A 25570-nucleotide genomic window follows, 5' to 3' on the forward strand; every position below is an offset into this window, starting at 1 on the left:
GACACACTTGTTCTCCCAGGAGGAGAGGCTGAGAGAGCTAAGACCTGATGTTACTGAGGGTGCTCAGATACTCCAGTGATGAGTGTGGTGCAGAAACACACATAAAATAGAAAACACCCAGCCGACAATACTCTGATGTACTTTCACTCTCTCTAGGTCATCACGGACATTACGCTCTTACCAGTCCTCCAGCACCTCCCACTTTTCTCATTTTGTCCCATTTTCCTCAGAATTCAGAGAAGCTGGTTACCTAGGCATGGGTTATATCGACCTTGAGAAATTGAGTTTTCAGGCATTTCGATTTCATGATCACCTGTGCAGGTCTGATCCTGATCTTCTCTAGTAATTCTCTTTTCTCCCATGGGAAATTTCTGCCATCTGTCCTCTTATTCCTTCCTAAAAATGAAGGCAAAAATATAGCTTTTAGCAACATCCTCAGCAAATGCTTTCACTTTCTCTCACAGGCCCCATCATCCCTTTCAGTAGCCTGTTATTCCAAATGCACTGCAAGCAAATACATTTAATTCTCTTTAAAAGTGAGCAAAGGTTTCAATTACCAGTTTCATTCTTGCCCACTGCATATATTTATTTCAAACACTTATGCATGTTTCCTTTCATTCTCCATCTGTCTTTTTTATTTCCATTCATTCTTTCTGTTGTGGATTGTCACGTAATGTAGAACATTATAATGGAAGTCAGGTCTTCTAATTCAGCTGCTCATCCCTCAGACTTGTGGTGTGACCCCGTGTGTGTCATTAAGCTTCAAAAAGCCTCAGTTTCTTACCTTTAAAAAGGATGTTGTCTGTTTGAACTATTATATTAAAATTGTTTAATTGAATCAGAATAATAATATTTTATAAATGCTAAGTACTATTTCATGCCAATCATGCCACCCACATTAATGAACTCCTATGTGTTTACCTCTGGGCTGATACATCTGCCATAATTGATTGTTGGGCTCTGGGTTCACAGTGAACAGATAAATTTCACTTCGTGGAGAACTCCCTTGCTCCTGAACCCTTTCCCCTCCTGTGTGACTTTCCTCCGAAAGTGCTTCGTGAAACCACACAGAGAAAACCTGTTAAAGAGAAACTGAATTTTTAAGCTGAACAAGAGATAATGTAAACAGCGTGGTCCCCTATACTGCTAATTTTTCTCATTCTTCAGAGGTTTCAGTAAAGAGTATCTGAATGCATTCATTCATCCAAAGCATTTTCAACATGATGGAATCACACTGAAACGAGGAAGGAGAACCTACTACAGATAATGGGGGGATGGATCCCATCTATTTATTTGCGGCTCAGAGAGATGCAGAAAGCACGTAACACTCAAATAATGTTAACAAATTAAAAATTGATACAATGTGTTTTGCTTTGGTTTGTTTGGGGTTTTGTTTAAGGTTTTTTTTTTAACTTCAGTATGATACTATTCAAATTAATTGACAGAGAAAGGCTACTCTTATTTTAGTTTTGAATGGTCTCATTAACATTTAGCTCCACAAATTCTACTGTTGCTTTTAGCAAAGCGAAAACATCCTTCCTACTCAGAGCAACTCAACAAACCCTCATTTGGTTACTGCCCCTGGAACCTTTGTAGACACAAGACCAGGTGGCCTTTGCACTTCATGCAATAATTTGCTAACACCTTTTACATGTTGAAGCTTAGCTGCATTCCCCACATGCCCAAAACTCCTCTCAACATGATTTGCATGTTAGAATATTCAAGAAATGCAGGATCAGACCCAGGGACAACAGAGCATGTGTTGTACAATTTATTGGGATAGAAACATCCCAGTCATCATTTGTCCTTGCTTACAGGAGGCTATATTACCTTTTCAGCTCTGATTGCTCTAGCAGAGAGAATTGCCTATCAGTTGCTTTCTATTATAACGTCAGATAGCGTCTGCTCTGGGCACCTTCAGCAACAGTCATCTGTGGCAGACTGCATAAGGGAAAGAGTGTGAGGATTTTCATTACTCCTTTGAAATATGAAGGCTTGATCAATGGCTTGAGCCTAGCCATTGAGAGGACTAGAGCAGAGCTGAGTGCCTATTTCATGTCTAGTATTTCTCTCCTCTGAGCAGATAAAAAGGGATAGGGACAAAACACAGCCATGATGCTCTGCCTCAGCAAACCCATCAGGCAAAACGACCCACAGCAGGAGCACTCCAGGAAACTCTGAAGTTCTGCAAACCACAACTTTTTCTCTAAGATGCACCTCACCTCTTTTTTTTTAGTGACAACACTCTCAATTTTTTTCTTGGTTTTTGCTTTCTAAAACTTTTCTTCTCCCTCCAGCAGCAAAGTTATCTATTTTTGAGGTCACCTGGTGTCTCAAGTGCTCACCACTAGTTTCTCCCTGCTGTCTGATTGTCTAAACCTCCTGCAGAGATCTCTGCCTGTCCCTTCCCATTAACCAGTATTAAAGAGCAGGCAGGGGCTGCAGAAGATGTTGACTTCTCAGCAACTACTTTGTTTGTTCTCAAAGGCTAAGTGACTACTATTTTTCATTCATCTCCTGAAGATAATCATATACATTTACCAGCAAGAAGAGTACTGCTACTCAAATATAAGTGTTAATGTTACACGGACTGTTACATCTAACCAAGATGGATACCATTTCCCTGTTGCCTTCTGCAAGCCTCTTTCTTTGACTTCAGGCCTTATTTTTTCCTTCTCCCCTACATGAGGATATTTCCCCCTGTGCTCTGTTTCACAACAATGCAGCACTTTCCAAGAGATTAAGGATTGATTTGGCAACATCAGGCTCTTCCACCCCATCTTCCCCACTGGTTCTTCACCCCTAGAGCTCAGTTCTCAGCCAACAACCTGCTGAGACTTCCACCCTGCAGGCTGCTCCGTCTCCAGCCCACTTAGCCGGCCTCTGCTCTCCATGTCTCTACCTGAGAAGTGCTGAGTAGCACAACTTGCTCGAACCTCACACCTTTGCATTCATGCAGCTTTGGAGGCCTGGTCCCAAGGCACATCCTCCTGCAGTGCAATATCCACCCCCTTTAGACTCACACCTTGCAGGTCTGCTCAGAAAAAAAGAGGAAGGTCTTGTCTCACCCAGGCTCCTCATCTGGTAGAGGAAAATATTTAGAATATATATTGCAGCCATAAATTGTAGATAGTTAAAAGAAAAGGAACCCTGGGGAGATATCTGAAATCTAAACTCAGACAGGCAGCAATCTAAAATAAACTACAGCCGGTGTTTCAGCTTTGATTCTGCTGCTACCGAAGGCAAATGGCACAATTCCCATTGATTCCAATTAAATCATAGACTAGATCCTCTTCTTACTCATCTTTCTTTTTTAGATGCCTCTATTTGCTTTTCACTAGTAAGTTTTCCTGCAATACGGTGTGGCTCTCATGACCATGAAAATTTTTTCAGAGAAATCCATAGAAGTGCAACTCTTGGTATTATTTTTTTATAAAGAAAGTAGGTAAGATTTTTAACTCCCCTAATTAGTGGCATGAAAGAAAAAGCAACATGGTTTTGTGCTCATGGTTTAGTTGGTTTCAGTTTGCTCTATAATCCATCCTAAAATCCAACATACTTTCTGCACATGACTCTACTTAAGAACAAAAACACTCTCTTATGACACTAAATAGTGACATAGCATAAATGCTAAAACGCAACTGTTAGCCATTTTGCAGTGAGATAAGTGTTTAAACCTTACGCATCTAGCTCGACCTTGACATGCTTTATCTCAAAGCAGAACCTGCACATATATATTTTTAGGCTGAGCTTTGCACACATGCGTACAAAGGACGCCGTGCTGATGTGCGACATTCCTGCGTTGGTGCTGCCATTCTTATGGGAGTTGCATCATCACAAGCTATGCAGCTCTTTGCTTCACTCTCCATTCCTACAAGGACAGCAAGAGGGTCTCCTGGTTTACATTTCAATGGTGACACAGAATGTGATACCAAATCTATGCTGCGGGCAGTTCAGTTGCAGCTGTTTTGAGACATTTGGGGGTAAAGTTTCAGGGTTGTCAGCTCCCATGCTTTGCTGGGCTCACAGTCCTCTTTCCTGGAGGTTATTACCTGCCGTCCTTCAAACTTTGGCCTTCCTGGTTGCAGAGAAAAGCCTGAAAACAGGGAATCTTACAGTATTTTGAAGTGTGACTCATGACTTTTTACCATGAAGGGCACATACTATTGCCTCCTTTCAACTTCCCTTTGTCTCTTTGCATGCAGCCGCACCTGCAGATGTTCAGGGAGGAGTGCTTGCACTCATGCACCCTAAAAGCAGCTTCTGTGTATGCAAAAGTCAGCACCCGCGTGCACAGGTGTCACTGTTCCCAACGGGCGGGTGCAGGGGTTCTGCTTGACGGGGCTGCATGTGTATAAGCAGTTGCCCCTCTGGGCAAACTAGTCTCTAAATATCACATTTTAGCAAAGTAGCGTAGCTTCTTCCATGTGTTCCTTCCACAGCACATTTTTGAAAGTAGTTTTATGGTGTTAGATATACAGATGTCTATCTTGGACTTTTTTTCCACTTGTACTATCTGATGCTACTACGTAGAGCTTATAGTTTTATGCCACTGGTGGATCCTGGGGTGAATTTGCTCTCTTTTGCTCATCAGAGTTCTTAAAATAGTCAATGCAGGTTGTGAATTTTTAGGACAAGATTAGATCCATTTCCTGCATGTGTACCCAAGCAGGGCATAGGGTACAGAGCCTCCCAGAAACAAATTACTACCTATCAGGCACAGAAAAAGATGTAAATATCAAAACGTCTTTGTCTACGACCCCTTCAAGATCCTCACTTCTCCCCTTGTTCATTTCTGCCTCTTTTTTTTTTGTGTATTAATGTGTTTGTTGCATCCCACCCTCCATGATCAGGCCAGCCGCTATCTTCCTGCATTTCCTTCTCTTTCATATCTTCTGCCAGTCTCCCCAATACACAGCTTTCCCCTGAAGAAGAGGATGGAAGGGAGGATGACCCCTGTTTGACTCTGTGAACACAACTCTGATAGCAAAGGGAAACAAGGACCACAACACAAGCCAACCTTCTCTCTGTATCCTGCCTGAGTGGCTGTGCCTCAGAGAGTGGCCATCTTGGGGCAGGAAACGCCTCGGTGTTTTTGTTCCACACAGCACCATCAGCACCAGATCTAAAAAAAAAAAAAAAAATCGTGATATAATTCTAAGATTGTTGCGGAGAGAAGGAGGACAGAGGATGCCAAGATGAGCTGGCACAGGATGCTAACAGCACAGAGAAGGCAGTCCTCGCTCGGCTCCTTGGGGAGCTGCTGCCACAACCCCCAGTCGCAGAGCCCCTTCCCTCCCTCCGTATCTCCACCCTGCACACCTACCCCGGATGGCACCTCAGGAAATGACAACCGTAATTGGTGCTCAGGCTATCTATCAGGCATAAACAATGCTGTTGATGAGGGTAATTTTCAGATGAGTTGAGATAAGTATGTTGTGTTTTACTCTGACCTTCACAGTTATTTCACACGAAGCCCAGAGCTCAGTTAACTGTTTCTAATGTTGGCTGCTGAGAGCGCTCAGTGCACAGAGGAAGAACCAGCCCAAGCAAACGGCCAGGGCGGAAGGGCTTAGAAGCGCCCGTCCTCATTACCACCGGTGCCCCTCAGCTTCCTCCAAGCTCTCCGGGCTGGAGGGATGCATGGCCTTGCCCCATACCCAACGTGGCAGGGATGCTGGCAGGACAGACAAGGACCAGGCGGCTCTGCCCTGCAGACCCCTCCCAAAAGAACAGCCCTCCTGACCTCATGGCATGCCAGGGTCATGTAGCAACACACAACCAAAAACCTTCTTAATTTAAATTCATCTTAAGACAGACTTGTAGAAGATGTACCAATAAAAATATCAGAGCGCTGTCGTTTTGCCTCAGAGATGACAGAACGGGTTTGTTCCTTCTCCACATTGAAAGGCAGGAGCTCTGTCCCTCCAGCAGAGTCACGCCCTGGGACTCTGCTGGCAGAAGACCTTCTGCAAGCTGGCAACAAGTTTTTTATTTCAGGCAGATCACTCAAAACACCCTTGCTGTTTTCAGAGCAGTACAGAGGGAGCACAGATCCTCATTTCTCTTTATACTCCCTGGATCATTTAATCAAGAAATGACGCTAGGCGATGACACCGGCACCACAGCAGCCCCAGAAGAACCTGCCCAGAATGGCCTCAGCCACCTTCAGCATGAAGCTGCCTAAAGAAATCATCACTCCAGATACCTTTAATAACAACTCCTATGACTCAGATGGCACTTCTCATCAGTAAACGTCAAAGATAGCTAAGCATCATTACCCCATACAGATGGGGAAAACCAGACCCGCTGGGCTAAGTGATTTGCCTGCAGCCCCGTAGCACCTGGCAGACCTCAGAGCAGAAACCAGGGCCAGGGCCATGTTGTGTTAATTCACGGCAGAGAGCCAGTGCATCCCACCTGCCTCAGAGGGGTTACAGCCCGCTTGCTCCTCTGCATGCATGAGCTGAGTGTGACCCCACAAATTCTTTTGCCTGGAGACAGGATGAAATACAAATTTAACGGGTTATTTTTGCCATTAAATGTGTTCCACCAGCCTAACCCCACCATGTAGTATACATGAGTACAAAGCAAAACAGAATATTAAAAATTAAAGTTTAAGTAAATGGCTGAATTGAGTAAACCCAATAGTTGCATTCAGTAAAGTAGCATATTTGTGATTATGGAGTTTTGTTAGACACATTTTTAAGATAACATCTTATTTACACAATGTAGTTAAAATGAATGGTTAGGCTAATCAGTGCAAGGGTTTAAATAGTCTTAAGTACATTAGCATAATCACTCGTGAAGCACATGTAGTTTTTAAATGAATTAACAGCTACAAATTAAAGAAGAAATGTCTGCTTTTTAAAGCATCTGCCCAATTTAAAGGGGAAAATAAAGGAAAGTTGGGCATTCTGATTTTCAAATGCTCTCAGCCTGTGCACTGTGGAAATGCCTGCTTGTGCCCTCCACTCCTCAACCTGCCCAGCCCCCCCATGGGGCTCCAGGGGCAGCTCACAGGAGGCAGGACTCCATGCATGAATGAAGCTTTGCAGACCCCAGTCCTGATCTCTAATCAGTTCTACTTCACTCAACTTCAAGATTTTTCATGTTATGTTTTGTTGGGGTTAAACTGTTCTAGCTTTTTAAAGTGCTTGTACCTTCCCAGAATTTAGAAAATGTGTATTTTTATTAACAGGATGATTTTACAGACCTGTTGAATCTTCTGAAGTGAGCAGGATGCACGGTTCCCACCCTGTGCTCCCTCATCCCTGCACCTCTTTCACATGCGTTAAGCAAATGAGGATGACTTCTTCACTGCTCCCTGAGGTCAGACACACCTCAGTCAACCTGACTGCCCATTCCCCTTGGAGTTGAGGAAGACAAGTGCCTATATGGCTGCTCTGCAGTCAAGGAAGGAGCCACCTTAAGCCTATACTGAAGAAATCCCTGCTGGAAAGACCCTCTGCAGCCCCATATCACAGCCTCCATTGAGCATGCAAAGGTGCACGCATGATGGGGGTTCAGATGTTTCATTTCCTGGAAGAGAAAATTAAGGGGTATGATTCTTGCAAAAAAGTGACATAGAAAAGGTAAATAAGAAATGCTCACTGAGAATGAGGGACACAAAATAGAAATCAGGAGACAGAGCCAAACCGAGGAGAGAGGTACTCCTCAACAGAAATGGTAGTTAAATGGAGGAGCTCCTTGCCAAAGGCTATTGTGAATAGTACATGGTCTCAAGATGCAGTTACACAAATTCACAGGACAGACATCCATTGGGGTACTAGACACAGGCTTCTGTGGCTTAGGAAGGAAGGAAATTTATACGGAAATATTCCTGCATTTGCCCTGTATACTCTTCCCTAGGCACCATTATCAAAAGACAGAGCTGGACCAGCCATTATACGTTCTTGTATTTTTCACTCCAAACTGGCACAAGTGGGCGTTAAGAACTGCATTTTCCAAAAGGGAAAGCAAGGTGGAACGTTTTACCCCAAGGAGGCAGGATGTTCCCTTAGTGGTTTGCTGCACAAGATCGCTTGAACAAGCTTGTTAACCTTCCCTTTCTTAACATCCACCCCACCCACAAAACGCCCTGGCAGTGGGTGTGTTGGGGCTGTGGTAAACACCTCTTGTCCCCTCCCTGCCCCCCCAGCCTGCACACAGCCCTGACGGAGGAGACCAACAGGTTCATTCGTCCTGCGTGTGCTACAGTTTCATTGTGGGCAATTGTCAACTGCTGTGTGTAGAGCAAAAATTTAGTGAACCCATTGCCCTTTCGGCTATACTAATACTACTGGTTTTTTTTCTATGAAAAAAGATGCCACTAGAGCATATTTAGCCCTTCACACACACTAAGTCATCACAGGTGAATTTGCCTTGTATTTCGGATGGATACGTTTGTTTTCTTTATCTTCCTGACTGACTGGGAACCACTGCAAGGCAGTAATCAGGAGCCTTGCACTAGAAGTCCAACCTTCTGGCTCAACTTGCTAGTAAATTTACTGCTATTTTCATCTTAGACTAAGGGCAGCCCAGTCACCACTCACACGGAGAGGTATTAAAAATACTTCCCCCAGTTCTCAGAAAGAGAATAATCTAAAGTCTTAAACTAACTGAACTGAAAAAGAAAAAAAAAAAAAGAAAAAAGAGGAAGCCTTAACATGAAGAGCTATTATTATGTCTTCTCACATTTTGCTGTAGCTAAAAGCATGAGTTGTATATATAACTAATGCACCACCCACCCAAGCAAAAAATACTTACTTGAAAAAGTAAAGGCATGCCTGTCAGAACTCATCCTCTTCCATTCAGTCTCCATTGTGTATTTTTGTTCCTGTGATAAATTAGCCCACGACTTCTCAGGTGATTCTAGCATTTCAAATTTTAACACAGGACATATACTCAAGTAAAATCGTCAGTGCTTTCTTAAATTCACTAGCAGGCTGAAATCACAGGGCATCTAGTACTCAGCAAAGCAAAACCGAAATGTGAAGGTAATGGGGTGAAAGTTTAAGGCCTGCCCTCCACTTGCACTCACTCACACACATAAATGTTTCCATCCTGGCAGCTATAAACACTGTTTACCATCAAACACCTGCAACAGATTTCCAATACTCTCATGCTTGCAGTCTAGGTTAGGATGTAATCTGTTTTGTATGCTAGTACGTAGCAGAAACCTGAGATTGCCCTGGAGGGTTACAGTTTGTAGGTGGAGCTGCCTGGTCACATCTTTCTCCTATAGAATCTTCTATAGAATCTTCTGTTCTCATTTCTGTCTTTCCCCTTCAAGATTCTAAATGTTCTTCTCAGTGTCAGCGCTAACTTAAATTCTTTTTTTCATTAAGAACAGCTAACCTCTACTTCAGTCTAAACTGTAGTCATTTTCTGGTGTACACAGGCAGACTTTCCAGCCAGTGAAAAGGAACACAGAAAGATATACAGAGACACCTCTCAGTCAGTGAAATAGTGTCTTTGCACCAGCATCTCACAATTTTAGCTCTAGAACCATGCTTACAAATATAGAGAGCAAAACAAGGAAATTTCACTTATCTTTTCATGGAAAGATGGCACAGTCTGTGAACAATTATACTTTTGGAAGGCAGTGGTGACAAATTCTTGGAATTTCTTTGAATACTGTAACAAGGTTGAGAATTTCTAGACAAGACTCCAGACATTCAAAATATTTAGCAACTTCACAGGTGGTTTTACAAGGATATTCCAGCAGATCTTGGACCTCCACTGTGTACCATTACTAACATCAGGATAGAGAACAGGTCTTCTCACTAGTTCTGCTGCTTTCACAATCTCGAAATGAACTCAAGTTCAACATAGTTGGCCCAGCTCCTAACTTTCGTGCAAAAGAAAACTATTATCTTGTAAGATAATGTCCAGGGAAAACCATATGTCATGCGCTATTCCTGGACCAGGTCACTTCCCCAGTCATCGTATGCTTCTCCACCATGCCCTTATGATGCACCGTAATTCCTCCTTAACAACCCACCACAGAAGCCTGGGTAGAGTGGGCTGAGAAGCAATTCCATCATTTCTAGGGCAACTGTTCCTCCAGTACATCCGATATATAGACCAAAGCTGCATGGGCTCCAAGGGAGAGTTTTAATAAGTATCTGGACTGAGTTAGAAAAGGTATAAAATTTGGGAGAAAGATGCTCCAGCAAGCACCATTATGTACATATTTTGCAGCTTGTAGCTGAGGTCAGCATTAACATGTTGACATACATTAACTCCTGGCATGCAAGGACAGAATAAAACATTCCAGAAGATCTCTTCTAAGATGAAGTATTTGAATCTGCTCTCTAGCACTGCAAGGTATAATTGTATTCAGGTATTTATGAAGTTCATGAAGTTCAAAGCCATTTCAAGCCTTTGCTGGGTCACAAGCAGTGATGGATGTGATCATACAATAGAAGAAAACTCTGGTCCAAGACTTGTGTACTGCTTTGGTCTGAAACCAGAGACATAGTTCCGCTCAACATGGGAGGAGTCCCTGGGATTATTCCCTGTGTATATTTTTGCCATACAAAGCCTGTTTCCTACGTTTGGGGTGCACAGGAAGGCCTATGTGCTACTGAGCCCTTCAGAAAAGTGGGGTTTAGTTTCCCTATGCTGATTTTTCTACCTTCGTTATGATATAAGTTTAATGCTTTTAAATCATGCAAATGTGTCTAGAGATTGTGATGGGTGTGTGTTTGAGAAATCCAAAAATAAAATAATGTAATGCAGCCAAATACTTAATTACCAACATGTGCATCTGTTGTCAAACCATACGCTAAGTGAGTGGCACTGCTCATTAGTTCTGCTTTCAGGAGCTACCAGGCGCTCGTGTCATCACTACCAAGAGTCTTCTGAGTCTGAATCATCTCCGGAAGGGACAGATTCTGTCACTCATGCAGTCACTGTTAACAAGAATGCTGATGGCATAGCAGGTGTTTCCTCCACTTCTCTAAACCTGGAAAGGTTCTGGCACAGCTTCCCTCCAATTTTCCCTCTTCAGAAAGGAAAAACAATCTTTCTCTCCTGGCTCACATGAACAGGCAGGCATGTTCCAATAACTCAGGTATTGGATACAATTGCTCCTATTCTCTCTGTTGCCTACAGTACTGTGTGATTATCGTGCCATGCTAGGCCCTTAGGAAAGACTGCTGGTTTGTCCAGTCCAATCCCTTTTCATACAATAAAACTCCAGGCCCAGTGAAACAGAAGGGCGTCTGTGACCCACAATAGTAAAAAAGATCCGCTCATTGTTTACCTGGCCCATTAATTCTGCAGTGCGTCTGAAATGCTCTTGCAAAGTCACTCACTGATAAGCCCTTTCAAACCTTTAAGGGCATGTGTTGTTCTGAAACGGACTTGGAGAACCTCCTGCACTCTGTCCATATCGAGCAAATGCCAGCTGGGATCCAAAGAAAAGCGCAGAGCATCACTACCAAGAAAACAACACTCAAGCACCAAAGAACAGTAGTGGGGGAGAAAGGACCTGAGCAATCGCAAATATGGGTCACAGCCTGATGAAACATTACAGTAAAAGCTCTACAAAACTGGCTGGTCCTTGCAGGCTGAAAACCCCACAGCTTTGAATAAGGAGCAAAAGGCATTGATGAGCAGTAAAGACTGAATGTAGCTCCTGCTTAGCTCTTGTGGTACTGAGGGACTAGGGCTCACCCATTCCCTTCTGGGGATCACCCAGAGATGGGGCTGATCCCCATGGCTTGTGCAGTCAGTGTAGCCTCCTGTGGTTTAGGGTGGTAGAAGGGCGCTGCTTGCATCACACCTCATTCTGGCTGCTCTCCTTTGGCAGCTAGCTGTCTACCATGGTGTGCAAGAGCTGATCCAGCCCACGCTGGGGATGCAGCAGAGAACCAAGGAGCCATAGCTGGGCTTCATCCCAGACGGGGCTTTACTAGATGCCAGTTAAATCCCAGCCCTGTTCCACTCAGTTCTCCCAGACTGCCTCTGAGCCAGCAAGGCACAACTTAGGTCTCTTTCGTCACTGGTGAAATGCCTTGTGGCCACACAGGGCTCTTTACGCAGGGAAAAACTCAGCAGTTGGCCAACACTGAATGTGGCCAAGCCCAGGCTCAGGTTGTGGCATTTGGATGGGCACAGCAGTTCCAAGTTGCAGCCAGGTTGCTACTGCGGAGCTGGAGAGGGTAGGGATTCTCCCTCCCTCCCAGTGCCCCACTTTTCTGTGCAACAAAAGGGCCAAACCAAATCCTTTTTTTCAAATTGCTGGAGATGGCTCAGGCACTCCTTTTCACTCATAATCAAATACACATTTTATTTTCAGTACAGTGGCTCCCAAGAGGCAAAGTTCAAGCTGGAACATTGAAACTCACATGGCTTCAATCACCAGTGGGACACCTCTAGTGCTGACGCTGATGTACCCAGCTTGGACCTGTTCAGGGCTTGGACAGTACTGGACCCCCATGCTCCAGAGCTCCCCTCTGCAAGCTTTCCTGTCCCTGCCAGCTGCAGCAACCAACACTGCCTACAGCAAATGTGTCACATGTAGGTAGGTCACTAAATATCATGCCCAAATGCAACACAGGACCAGATGCCATTAAAAAAAAATAAAATCCTGTTGATGTAAGCACTATGCTTTTACTTCCCCAAGTCTGACAAGCCTCCTACACAGCCAGCAGCAAGCAGCTATTTCCCTTGTAATATCATCAGCCTCCAGTAATGTTCACTTGCCTGTTTTTAATCCCCTCTGCAGCCCTTCCTACCATCCCATGATAAATCTCTTCCCCTCTACCATTTCATGACTGCCCACATCTTTTCCTCTCTCTCCCCACCACATCTGGCTTCTAGACTGTTCTCCACTTCTTTCTGTTAATATTTTCGAAGTTTATCTAGGGCTTGACAGACTTTTTTTCCCTTCTTGGTGGTGAAGGGAGGAGGAGGGGGAACCTGCTGCTCAGCTGGCTTTGGCAAGCCTGGACAGCTGTAGCTGAACTCCCCAGCCCTCTGCCAAGAACAGTCTAAACAGGAGCACCAGAAACATCTTTTAATGTCATTTGTATTAATATTTTTGGAATCTTCACATGCACACTTGAAATGGCTTTAAAAACATGAAAAAATAGAGGGAAAGAGTTGGTGACCACGTGAAGCTCAGCCTGTATCAGGATGAAGGTCTAAGCCGTTTGTATCAAAGGCCTATTTTTCCATTACTTTATTTAACAAAGTCATTCTTAAAACAACAAGACTGCTCTTAGCCTTTGGACAGACGAAACCATTTCTCTCTTTGCTCATCCTAGACAAGGTCCATCAACATGTACGTGTTCTTGAGGAGAAAGAGACCTTGTCCCCTCAAGGTATGTCCAAAAGGAAAAAAAGGCAGAGCAGGATTAAAGGGACCTATGTGCCTTTCCCCTCTCCAGCTCCTTTCCTTACTCATCCGTTTGCCCCGCCAGGGAAGCAGGGTGGGTCTCTAGAAGGCCCCTGGCTTGCTACCTACTCACATCATCAGGCCCAGAGAGGTCCACAGAATTTCACTCTGTGTGCCTTAACCTTGGTTTTGTAATCATCAGAGATTTCCTGTGTATTCGCTGGACCACCAGCTTTAACATCTTACAGGATCTGATAAAGGAATACTCAACCAGCGATTTTAAGGAGAGTTCAAGTCAGCCGTATTCCTGGCACCTTCCTTCCTTCTCAACCTTTGGCTTCAGACGGGTGGTAGAGCCAGCACTATGGGACAGATTCCAAAGCTCACCTTTCAAGGAGCGCAGTCTGGGTTTCAGGCTGGTTTTCTGATGTCCAAAGCAGAGTACAAACCAGGCCATGAAAATTTCAGGTATGAGGGAACTGGAGACACTTCTCGTGCTAGAGATGGGTCCGGACAGGGAGAGGGGTTGTTAAGCCTGGGACCTAGGGCACTGCATAGTTCACAAGTTCATGCCACCTTCCCCTTCTTCCTCCCACACATGATGCAGCAGAAAGGCTTCAGCCAGTGCTGCAGGGTGCCACATAAAAGCCCCAGTGAGATAAACTAAATGCCCCCATCACAGAGTTCTGCCAGTGACTATCCACAGCTTCGGTCTGTGTCTCCAATACGATGATCACACCCATCTCCATGCCTGAACTCCAGTCCGGCTACAGCCAGCAGGTCTACTTTGGGACAGTCTCCACAGCAACTTGCAACCACAAGTGAAAAGCCTCCTTACAATAGCAAAACATAGGTTTCAAAGCACGAAAGGAAGCAAAATAATCTCTATGAGTAATCTAGATATATATGCACATTTAGGAGGGAAAACAGATCAGAATCTTTCAGGTGAATTAGAGGACATATACTTGCAGATAAATAATGCTGCTCGAGTCTACAGTCATTTCATGATTACATCTGCTTCCCTGGCCAAGGAATGTTTGTTTCTATTTTTCCACAGCCCAACCCTTGTTCCTAGCTTCTAGATGGGCTTTTGCATTTTAGTTGTCCCAGTAGGAGACATCATACTCATTCCAGCTCAGTTAACATTTAACAAATTTCTTAGGCTCTTATTTGTCCCCTTAAATTTATTCGATCTCAATTAAAGATTACAAGCAATTAAAAATTGCTAGATTTCTGCAAGACTTCTGATTATCTGTCTCTCAGTTGCTATTATCAATATGGATCACAGAACAATTTACATTGTCACAGGTAGAAAAGAAAGAGTCTATGAATGTCAGAATTATTTAGAAGTCCCCCAAAGCTTGAAAAAGAACTTGTCAAAGCCTCTTAAATGTTTTGGCCTCATCTTGTGATTTCTCCTTTCTGTGGTCCTTGCAAGACTGGCAGTTCCTTTTTCTTTCATCAAGAACACCTTTCTCGTAATGAAAAACAAATTTGCCATACAACAAGTGTTGCTATTTGAAGGTTGGTTTGGGATAATGTAGAACTTGCCTTTGGCTTCTGTGGCAAAAGGCAGCCCAGTTCAGGAGATCAGTTAAGTGTGCGCCTCATTTACGCATGTGACCTAATAATCCGCAGTGCTGAAAAGCTTTTCTTGCTAAGAGGACAACAAGGTTCTACACTCAGGTCTCCCCCCATACTTCATGGGAACTGGGAGAGCTTAAACATAATGACACAATCTGCACTTTTCTAGAAAGCAATGGGGTTTCTTTTTTTTTTTTTTTCATTTCTTTCTACCATATGCTAAAAGTGACTATCATTTTACATTTATTATATTTTGAGTTGGTTTTATGTGCTGTACATTCTTTCTTCTGTAAAACAAGATCTGTGCAGGAAACTTGATAAAGTCATTTTATGTCTTCTATTCATTGCTACTAATTTCATTTGCTGACAAATTAAATTCCAGTCATCTGAGTCAGCCTCTAATTTCAGATCATCATCCCATTTTCCCAGTGTTTTGTCAAATAAATACACTTGTATGTGTAACTACACACAGAAACCTACCAATGATCTACATGACACTCTCTAGCTTTGAAAATTAGATGAAATTAGTTCTTCTAGAATAAGTTATTTAGGTTTCATAATCACTTTCCAAAGCTATAGCATTACCAAACTTCTATTGCCTTCTGCATACAGAAGGCATTTTAGTAGCTGAGACCCACTTCCTTGCTTCAAAGTTATTACAGCCTAAGAGCTTGGCTATGACTGGGAAATGACAGCTCAGAGAATTGCCCTGTGAATGCATCCCCATAGTGGTCCGTACATGCACTAGTGTGTTGAGGCAGGGCACTGACCCTTTTACTCTTCACGCACCGTCCAGCCAAGCATACAGCCCTGCGCTTCCCACCGTGCCGAAGGACTGCATGTCTCCCTCTGCTCATTAAGCAGCCCGCGATGGGCTGGGTGATCTGACCCGCTCCAGAAGGCAGTTCAGATCCTGGCAATGTTGTTCTGAGACAAACAAATAAAACAAGAATTGAAGCCAGGAATTGAAGGAAGGACTGAAGGAACAGTAGGATGCAGCCGAGAGTCAGAGACATATGGGCTATCTGTACTAGGCAACCAAAGAGGGCCAGGGCACGGCCCCAGGTACTGGCACAGCATCACCCCACTGCTCGACTGTCAGTGCAGTCCTTGGCACGGACTTGTCCCATGGCAACCAGCTCTCTCTCAGACAACGCCTGAACACTTTTCAGCAATAGCCAGGGACCATTCCCAATACACAGTTTGGATGTTGGGGTGGGAGAGGAACAGAATTCATAGTCAAAAGCCATGACACTCCAGCTGGCCTTGGGGCCAGCGAACAGTTCCCTAGCCTATTTTATTTACTAGTGTAGAAGTAATCTTGAATACCACAATTCATTCAGCACAGAGAAGTTCCCAGAACAGGCACTGCCTCTTACTGGGACTGCCCCAACTGCTCCAACATAGCGGACTCAGTGTCTTTGTATTCTTTTGTTCCCTGAGATATTTCTGTAGATTCTATTTAATCTCCCCAGTCTTCATGCATTGTCTGGACTGATTTTTAATTGACCAGAAAATTAGATGAATGCATCTATTAGGCCAGAGCTCTATTTCACCTTGGTCTGGCCCTCAAACTGAGATTGTAGATTGCATCTCCAAGCAGCAATCTACTATCTTACAAAGCCCTCCTCCTCTCTCATGGTCATTCTGTCTCTGAATCTACGCTTCTCCTATTGGATTTAATTCCAAATACATTAAGTACAAGCTGAGATCAGCAGAGGCAAGTTATAAGAAAGATAAAGATCCTGTTTAATAGAAAAACAATTTCTGATTGAGTTAATGCTACTTAGCAATTTCTATTTTTAAAGTGCATTACAAACATGAATTAATCTTCGCAATATCCAAGGGAGTTAGGTATATAAGCATTGTTATGCATCTTTTACGGATGAGGAAAACAAGAAGACAAAATCACCTGCTAACTTAGGGTTCCTTGTTTTTTGAGCACTCCCATTCCAAACAAAACCAGTGTGTCTCACATCAAAGACCACGTGAAAAACACGTGGACACCACTGTCCTGACACAAGTTTTCACTACTTGACAGATGCAGAAAATACAGAACAAGTTAGGGAAGGAACCAGGACGAGAAAGCATCAGGAGCTGCTGGCGCCCAGCCTACAGTTCAAACCACTGGAGAGCATTGCCTCTCACGGCTAGAGAGATTCACAGCTCCAAGGGGAGAAAGGGCAAGAGAGCACTAGAGCAGAAATCTGCCTGCTACAGAGCATACGGTACATCTGCGTAAGGTAAAAGAAAGATATGTATAAACACTGAAAAAAGCAAGTGGCTGTACAAACACTAACCAATAAAGATGAGATATGTTTCTTTGAATGCTGCCCAGGTGTTCTTTGCAAATCTGATCTCATAGGGACTTTCTTATAAAGTATCAAGGTGAAACAATATTCAGCTTATAGTATTTTTTAGCAAATGCAGATCAGTCAGTTTTCCTGCTTGGGTGCTTATCATTTTCCCTCTCTGTGATTGTGGTGGTTCCTTCCACCGCTCTGCTACCCTGTCCCACCTCAGCCCCACAATTCTGCTTATCTCTGCTGCTGCCCTTACCAGTCCCGACTCGAGAAGGTGTTTGTAACTAAATGAAGGTGACCAACACAACCTTTCTGCAGACCTTCCTTCCTTCCCAGAGCTGCAACCTTTCCTGTACTGCAGTCTCTTGCCTGCCTATGGCTTGAAATCATTATGCACTGGTTGCAAACAAACATGAACAAATTAGAGTAATATTCAAATAAGGGAAAGAAAAAGAGGAGTAACAGGGAGGGAGACTAGGAAACCAAGGAAGAAATGCTAATTAATTCAAATAGATTGATTTGCCCTGTTTGCTCAAAAAATTAATTACAAAAAAAATTGTAAATTAAGAATTAAAAGCTCCCAATAAGAGGAGCCAAAAGGTTTTTCTCTGGAATCTATTATGAGTATCTGAAAAGGGATTGTGTCTAATTAGACATTATTTTGCATCAAGATGACCTCATATTATAATTAGAGATATGCTAAATTACTTGGAAATAATTATCATGATTGGATATCCTCCATGACTGCCAGTTTGGGAGCTTTCATGTTCACATTGATTCTACCCACCTCAGTTTCTTTTGGTCAGGAGTTAGATCTTTAGCAGGTATCTATCCTGCAAAAAAACAGCATTCTTCAAAACCTCCATCAGGTGTCACTTGTTTTAGACACTTAAAAACACACAAGAGACATGCAAATTTTCATATAATAAAACCACGACCTAAACATGTGGCAGGTACCCAGGCATAGTTATTTGCACTCCGTTTCCTAAGCAGGGCACTCGCAATGCAAACTGATGTTATTAATTTTTATCTTTACGACGAATATATTCGCAAACACTCCAGACTTCTAAAACATACTGCTCTAGGACTGAGTTTAATTTTCATCTACATATTGCAGAAATGTTAGCCCAAGCTCTAACAAGTGTCAGTTGCTATTTCAGTCCTATGGTCTGGCTCAGTGAATCAACTGAACTCCAACTACTTCACTGGCTACAGAAAGGAAGGCGAGACAAGTCTAGCACATTGGGTTGCAGACGTGCTGGGTTGTGTGATGTGGGTAAGAAAATGCTAGTCATGCTAGAAAACATTCACAAAGAAGCTAGGTCAGAAAGTCAGGTCAGTGGCAAGGTGAGAAACTGGAATAAGGCAGGGAACAGCTACAGGAGATCCTCCTGTATTTCAGCATCTTTCTGATCCACAGGGAGAGACGGATGGATCGAGCTGCAGGGAGCAAAAGACACTGAGATAAAAGTGAGCCTGCATACCCTGAAGTGCCACCTGAGGAAGGGAACAGCTTCAAAGTTGCCCACAATGCTTTGAAAGGCACAAAGGATAAGGGTTTGCACAGCTACATCAGCCCCTGCATGGGACCCGCAAATGAGTCCAGCTGCAAATCCGGCTGGACAGAACAAATACAAAGTCTCCTCCAGGAGGAAAGAAAATGACTGCATCAGCCTTCACATCAGTGTGGCAGCAAAGTGGATAAGATGGGCAAGTTCATTTCTGTGGGAACAGCTAGAGATGTCATAGGGTGGGTACAGATGATATAACTGGTCTCAGGAAACACGACTACAATGTATCTCCCTGCTCAGTGTCTGCTTTTGAGCCTGTTTCACAAGGCATGGACATGGATCTTCCTGAGGGCCAGCGTACAAAGATGGCTGGCTTTGAAAGGAAGGCTCACAGACACTGGCTGTGGTCAGCTGGAGAGAAAGCAGACAAACAGAAATGGGATCCGTGTGAAATAGCCACCTCCTGATGTGGCAATGAGGAGGACGCACATCTGCTCAGTGAGGGACGATGCTCTTCTGTCTGAGGGCTGGCAGCAGACTAGGGAAGGAGGAATTACCAAAGCTGTAGGGCAAAGCACAACAGAGAGTTAAGAGTAGAGCCCACCACCGGCTCCCACAGCCATTGGCACAAAGGGTGGAAGGGAGGACAGCAGGACCCCAAGAAGCTCCACCAGACTAGCACCACCCCAATACTCAGCAAAAGTACAAGTCCACACAACTCAGACTTGCGGAGGGCACCTCAGTATCTGTGCCGTTCTGTGCCTTGCAATTTAAATATGCAGAGTAAAAGGTGATATGATTTGTGCACTTATAAAACAGGCCAGCGTCTGAGCTGGGGAGAGAAGGCACGTTTCCCACATCCAGGCCCAGTGCCCCCATCCACCAAACCACAGGGCTTTGAGCCTCACCACCGATGTGCGTGACTGTTGGCACAGACCAGGCACAAATGCCACATTCATTTCTAGCACGGCTCCGTACATCTCAGCTGCTGCAGAGGTTCAGAAACAACACTTTTAATATTTTGTGGTATTGACTTACCCATTCATTGTGTAGTGACATTAGCACCCATGAATAATCATAAAATAAAAAAAGGATAATTAATATTTAACTTTGCCAGAGGGATGTACTTAGGGGAGAAACCATGTTTTAGAAAGAGCAGCTGATATTTGTCAGCTGGAGAACAGGACTAATTAGATGCATCAGGCAGTGGTGACATGAAGTTGAAAAACAGCTTGTCAACTCTGAAATGACTTATAGCAAATGATTATATATAAAGATGCTTTGTTATACACTCACACACAGGTGTGTTCCTCATTTTCCAAATATTTCCTGCACCTTTTGTTCCTGTGATAAAACAGGTGCAAAGCAGATTTCCCGCTCGTAGATACACCGTAATTATATTTTAGGTAGAGCAGATATGTGGTCCATTTCTTGTGCTCAAACCAACAAGGTGTTGAACACCGAAGCACCCTCCATTCTCACTGATTTCAGTGGAAGACGGTCAACAACTTACAGGATCAAAGGCTTGATGTCTGAATCACATAAGGAAAGTGATGTTGTAGGGGATGAGGCAATGAACCAGGAGGCCAAATTCATGTCTGTTGTAATGTTGGTTGACTGCAGCCAGACAGTTCATTGATCATAGCAAAGGATTTGCCCCAGGGTGTTTTAATTTAAAACAGATTGACATTAATCTGAAGAACAAATCACCCAAATCCTAAACTCTGATCTGATGCAAGTCAGATGCAATATGACAGCAACTCAATCTCCTGGGCAGCAGAGCTGCTAGCTTCAACTTCATACTCATTTCCGAACGGTGTCTGGAAGTTCTCGAATGCTGCTGGAATAGGCCCAGAGAGGAATAATTTATCCCAGGTAGAGGTACACATCCTTCAGGACATGCAAGAGCTACCAGGAAAGTGAAGCTTCGAGGGGGAACGGAGTGTGGGTACTGAGAAGGGGAAGGGGCCGCTTTAGGAGATAAGTGCTTGACTAGTGAATGAGCAATACTAATGCCAAGCAGGCAAAACAAGCATAAATTCTGAGACACCAGTTAAACTGCAATTATGAAGTACTCTAAAAAGCTTATTGACTTACCTAGGAAGTTAAACACAAACTAATCGTTTGGATTGAGCTGCTCAGACAATAAAAACATTTGAGACGTCCTGGGAGTAATTTGTTTAACACAGTATTTGAGCCATCACAAAAATAAAAGACAGTATTTCTCTCTGTCCATAACAAAATCACACCAATACACACACTTGGGCACCAGAGAAGATTATTTAAGGCTGTACGTAGCACCTGTAATACATTGCTTATATTTATAGTCCTGGTATGATTGGTTTCTAAAGAAAAAATATGTCCACAGACAGCATGTTTTGTTCCTCCCTGTTACTCATATGCAAGAATGAAAGATCTATTACAACACACTCTTCCTTCCACCTGCTTTGATGAACTGCCTCAAAGCTCTCTGGGGAGACTGCTGCAAAGCCTGTGACTTAAAGCTTAGGCTCAGAAAACAGATACTGGATTGCAAGAGCAGACTCAAAGGTCAGTTCGGAGCAGCACGGGCAGCAGATTGCAGTTCCATTTCTAAAAGCAAAGGATACCGCTGTGGTACAGGTGATTCCCCTCAAGCCTATACCCTCACAAAGAAACAACTTAACAGATCTGCCTTTAGGGACAAACGTAAAAAGTTCAACTTGAAACTCTAACACCTGTTTTACAGAGACTCCTCCAGATTGCATATTATTTAAAAACTGTAGTTCACCTCAGCACCATTTCTCACTAAGTCAGTTAACAATTTGTACGTCTGCTCAGTTTTCCAAACAGCGTATTTTGTTCTGCTCAGGTTTGCGTAGCATGCCCATCATTGTGATATCTCAACACCTCCCTGCAGTGTGACAACCCACTTCCCTGATGTGCATCTGTCACATGTTGATCTTTCTTTTTTTCTCTCTTCTCCTCCCAGGGAGAAATCTTTATAGATGAAAATAAATATGAATATATGCAGTTCACTTTTCAAATATAGCTATATAATTCTTTTATACTTTCATACATTATATATAACTTCTTTAAAATATGGTTATTGATGTCTGCTATTATCTGTGCTTTCAGTACTGAAGGCAGAGTTGAAGAAATGCATCTTAGCAAAGTACCTAGGTTTCTGGTAGTTCATACATCTTACTGAAATTTATTCCACAGACTTGTGTAGGAGCCTGAGAAATTTTAGCAGAAGCAAAAAAGGGAAATATTTGTTACAGAGTCTCAGACAATCTATCCGGTATTCATACAGCACACTTTGCAGATAAGCTCTGAGATCTCAAACTGGACATAGCAGATATCCAAATTTAACAGCGAGGAAGATAACATCATGACTAACACTGAGCTTTGTACTTGGCATCTTGATAGCGCTTTTAACACTGCAGCACAAGGTGATTCACACAGACATGTGGTCACCCTGCTTTGTGATGGCACTGACCTAGAGAAGTTGAATGCTTTGTCCTTTGTCACATGCCAGGCCACTGCAGGGTCACAAACAGAAATTGGGGCATTGGGACACAGCCCCGTGCTCTATTTATGTAGCAACCAGCATCTTGCTTACACAGACTTACATGCATCTGCAAAGGGAGGTGATTGACACACTTCCCATTGCGTTTTTTTTGCAAGCATGCATGCAACTGCATGCCAAATGTGCAGCACCTACACATGGCTTTGAATATTTCCTCAAACCTGTTTTCCTTTAACCCTTTCAAGCATGCTGCTGACTGTGGTTAATTACAGCTTTAGAGAAAAACCTATCAAAACACAGCAGTGTATTTCCTAGAGATACAGAGCTTTTAAATACGCACATCTGCACGGCATTCATTGTTTTCCTGAACAGTCCTGTACAAAACAACATTTCTGTCATTACGTTTTTAATATAACAATTCACATGGGAAACTGTTGGTGAGGACTGGGATACAGATGAACAGAAAGCAGAAAGAGTGCAAGATGAAGGGCTGTTTTCAGCCCACAGATGAGTGATGGTTCTGGTAGGGGCTTATCATTAAATACAGAAGAATGGTGAATTCTGCCCTTTTTAGTAAAAGCTACTAAACCAACAGGAAGACTGGATTTAATGGAGGTGTTTTTTAAGTGAAGAACTTCCTTGAGTATAAGAAAATGTTTTCAGATTTCAGGTGTGGAAATCATCAAAGTCCATGGATACTACTGAGAACAACCAGAGCCAAACTGGCTCGTTTAGCTCCTTTCCCATGCCTAGTTCTGCAGAGCAGATCTCTGAATCTCTACAGATCACACCATAGGAGGCAGGACACAGGGACACAGGACCACCAGCTATCAAGATGCTGTGGTGGCCTAGGAAGTCAGCTGAGCCGTGGCAAGGCTCAGCTAAGGCACCACAAACGCTAAGTTTCATGGCAGTTTGTACTGTCATGTACATCGCTTGTGACTCGGAGCACGTATCATGTGAGTTTTCACAGCTCAGCTCACCATCGGTAACTCATTAACTCAAATGCTTGCAACTGTCTATCCACAACATTATAGTTTGACCTTGGGAAAGCCACTCACACCTGATTCGTTAACCTATTAATTGCTCCCTAGCAGGTGCTGATCTTCCTTGTCTTTTTCTGAAACGGAGACATGGTGGATTCAGGCTTTACACAGCATTGTGCCTCAGATTCCCCATCAGAAAAGCGGAGATAGTAACATTTACCTACCTCAGCAGGTAGTTTGGATGCTTAATTAATCCTTGCAAAGCTTCTTAAAATATAGATAAGAAGTAAAAAAATTAACTTTTAATATAATTTTCACTGTGTAATTAAAAAACAACAAAAAGCTCTTTTCCCAAGCAACAAATAGCCCATTTAAAAGAACTCAAAACTTATCAAACTATTCATTACTTTAAGGCCTGGTAAAAAAGTAAGACCCTTTGAGTAGTTAATCTGACTTGATGTTTAATGAGAACAAATTCAAAGGCAACAACTCACTCATGATTAAAATAACATGGTTTCTGCCATTTCTTTTAATCAAGTTCAGCCAAATTTCATATTTTGTAGTGAATAATTCAGTCGAGGGCTGTTTAAGCCTCTGAATACAATTTAACAACAGCCGACCTGATGAAGGCTTGGGCAAAAGATGGCTGCACCAGAAACTGTGTCACTGAGACACAGTTGCTAATGCTACCAGCATTCCCACACGCTGTGCGAGGTGTGACGTGCACCGTGGTGGGTGGTCATGTGGGTGATCAGATCAATTGCTTGGTTAAAGTCACACGAATTGACTCAATTGAAATTAGAAGAAGGACTTACATATGCAAAGGGAGAGGGTTACAGGCTGTCTGTCCACTGGAAAGGCCGCCATTCAGCTCCACGCTTGCTCTTCAGTGCAATACCTTCCACCCAAGAAGTCTTGACCATGGTAGGAAGCGCGGGAGACACACACAAGGTCCTTTGTGCTGGGAAAGGCAAGAAGGTACGGTGTGGGAGAGCACAAGGACAGAAGCCATAATCAGGAGCACGTGCCCTTCGATAACGATAACGTATATGAGGAGTTTATTGTTAATGATTAATATTTAAATATTATTTAACACCTTTAACAGTAACACTTCTGTAGGTATAGAGGTAGGACACAGTTAAGATATGAAAGCCTTTGATAAAATTTTGCTTTTATCACACACATACCAGCACAAGGTATGGCTGGGTAGGATTGTGAATATGAGACACAACACTATAAAGGTTTCGCTTTAAGAGAAAGGATGGCAGGTGACTGTTGTTGGAATAATAAGGGGGTTTAACCTTGTAGTGCCTTAATGCATTTGGTCTGAAGTGTTTACAAACAAGATAAAAAGTTGTTTTACTACTGTGTCTCCTAAAAGATGTATGTAAGGTCAGGCTATGTTTTTCAGTGTATTCGTACTGTCAATGTTTGAGCATGCAGCAACTTTGGTGACACTACAATGCGACAGTACTGCAGATGTGATGTTCACCAATAGACTAAGTTGTTCAAAATACAACGTGAAGCAGCTAAGTGATGGTTATAGCACAACAACGCCTACAACATTAATGCATTAGGAAGCTCACTTGGTTTCAGAAATACTGCTGTTTCTCCCATGGGAGCCGTCAGTTTTGTCCACAATAACTTTTACATGACTTAGCAAAGAATTTCAAGCCTGTATTTAACTGACTTAGCTTTGGTTCACATTCTACATCAGCTTCATGCTATCTCTCAGTGGAAGAAATTATGAATGCTGAGACAGAGAGAGAGGACAAGGACTGGAGAGAACCTTCTCCTGCTCCGGGCAACCATCTCATATAATCCCATTTCTCCAGCCAGGTAGCTGGATTACAGAATCCATTTTGCTTTGGTTTTTAATCAATCGCGTTTCAGCTCAGAATGCCCCATGAATGCCTGGCAGAGAACTGATAAAATAACAGTTAAGTGATTAAAGGATGCCTGTATGTGGAAATAAAAGCTCAACCTTAGCTACAGTAGGAGGGACATGGTGCCAGTGGGACCTGAGAAATCCACAACCCATCCCAGCAAGTCACCTTGTGACTTTTTAGTCATTTACACCTGTGCAAAGAAGATACAAAAACCTCCTGCTTTTCCTTGATGAAGTTTTACATCTACTTTTCAAAGGTATAAATGATTCCACAAGGCTTGTGGCATTGAATACTCATGACCTATATATTTCTTATTGGCTATTATATTAAACAAAAAGTATTTTACTAATTTGACAGACTTTATTAGTACAGAGGTTAATTGCCTTTCTCTGACACATTTTCGCTACCTACATCTGTGTCATAACATTATTTGCT

The 25570-nt window shown here is 43.1% G+C and overlaps 1 long non-coding RNA gene across 1 annotated transcript; it reads right to left on the reverse strand.

Moving 5' to 3' along the window:
- LOC148053463 (uncharacterized) lies at positions 1 to 24198 on the reverse strand. The gene is made up of 4 exons (XR_015708773.1): positions 24062 to 24198; positions 5021 to 5125; positions 922 to 1078; positions 1 to 396 (listed from the first exon to the last, which is right to left on the reverse strand). It is a non-coding gene; the product is annotated as an uncharacterized LOC148053463 (long non-coding RNA).
- Positions 24199 to 25570: the final 1372 nt, after the last annotated feature.

The sequence above is a fragment of the Nipponia nippon genome, unplaced genomic scaffold, assembly GCF_047370975.1.
Source record: "Nipponia nippon isolate SJK-2023a ecotype South Korea unplaced genomic scaffold, ASM4737097v1 scaffold_4, whole genome shotgun sequence".
Taxonomy (NCBI): Eukaryota; Metazoa; Chordata; class Aves; order Pelecaniformes; family Threskiornithidae; genus Nipponia; species Nipponia nippon.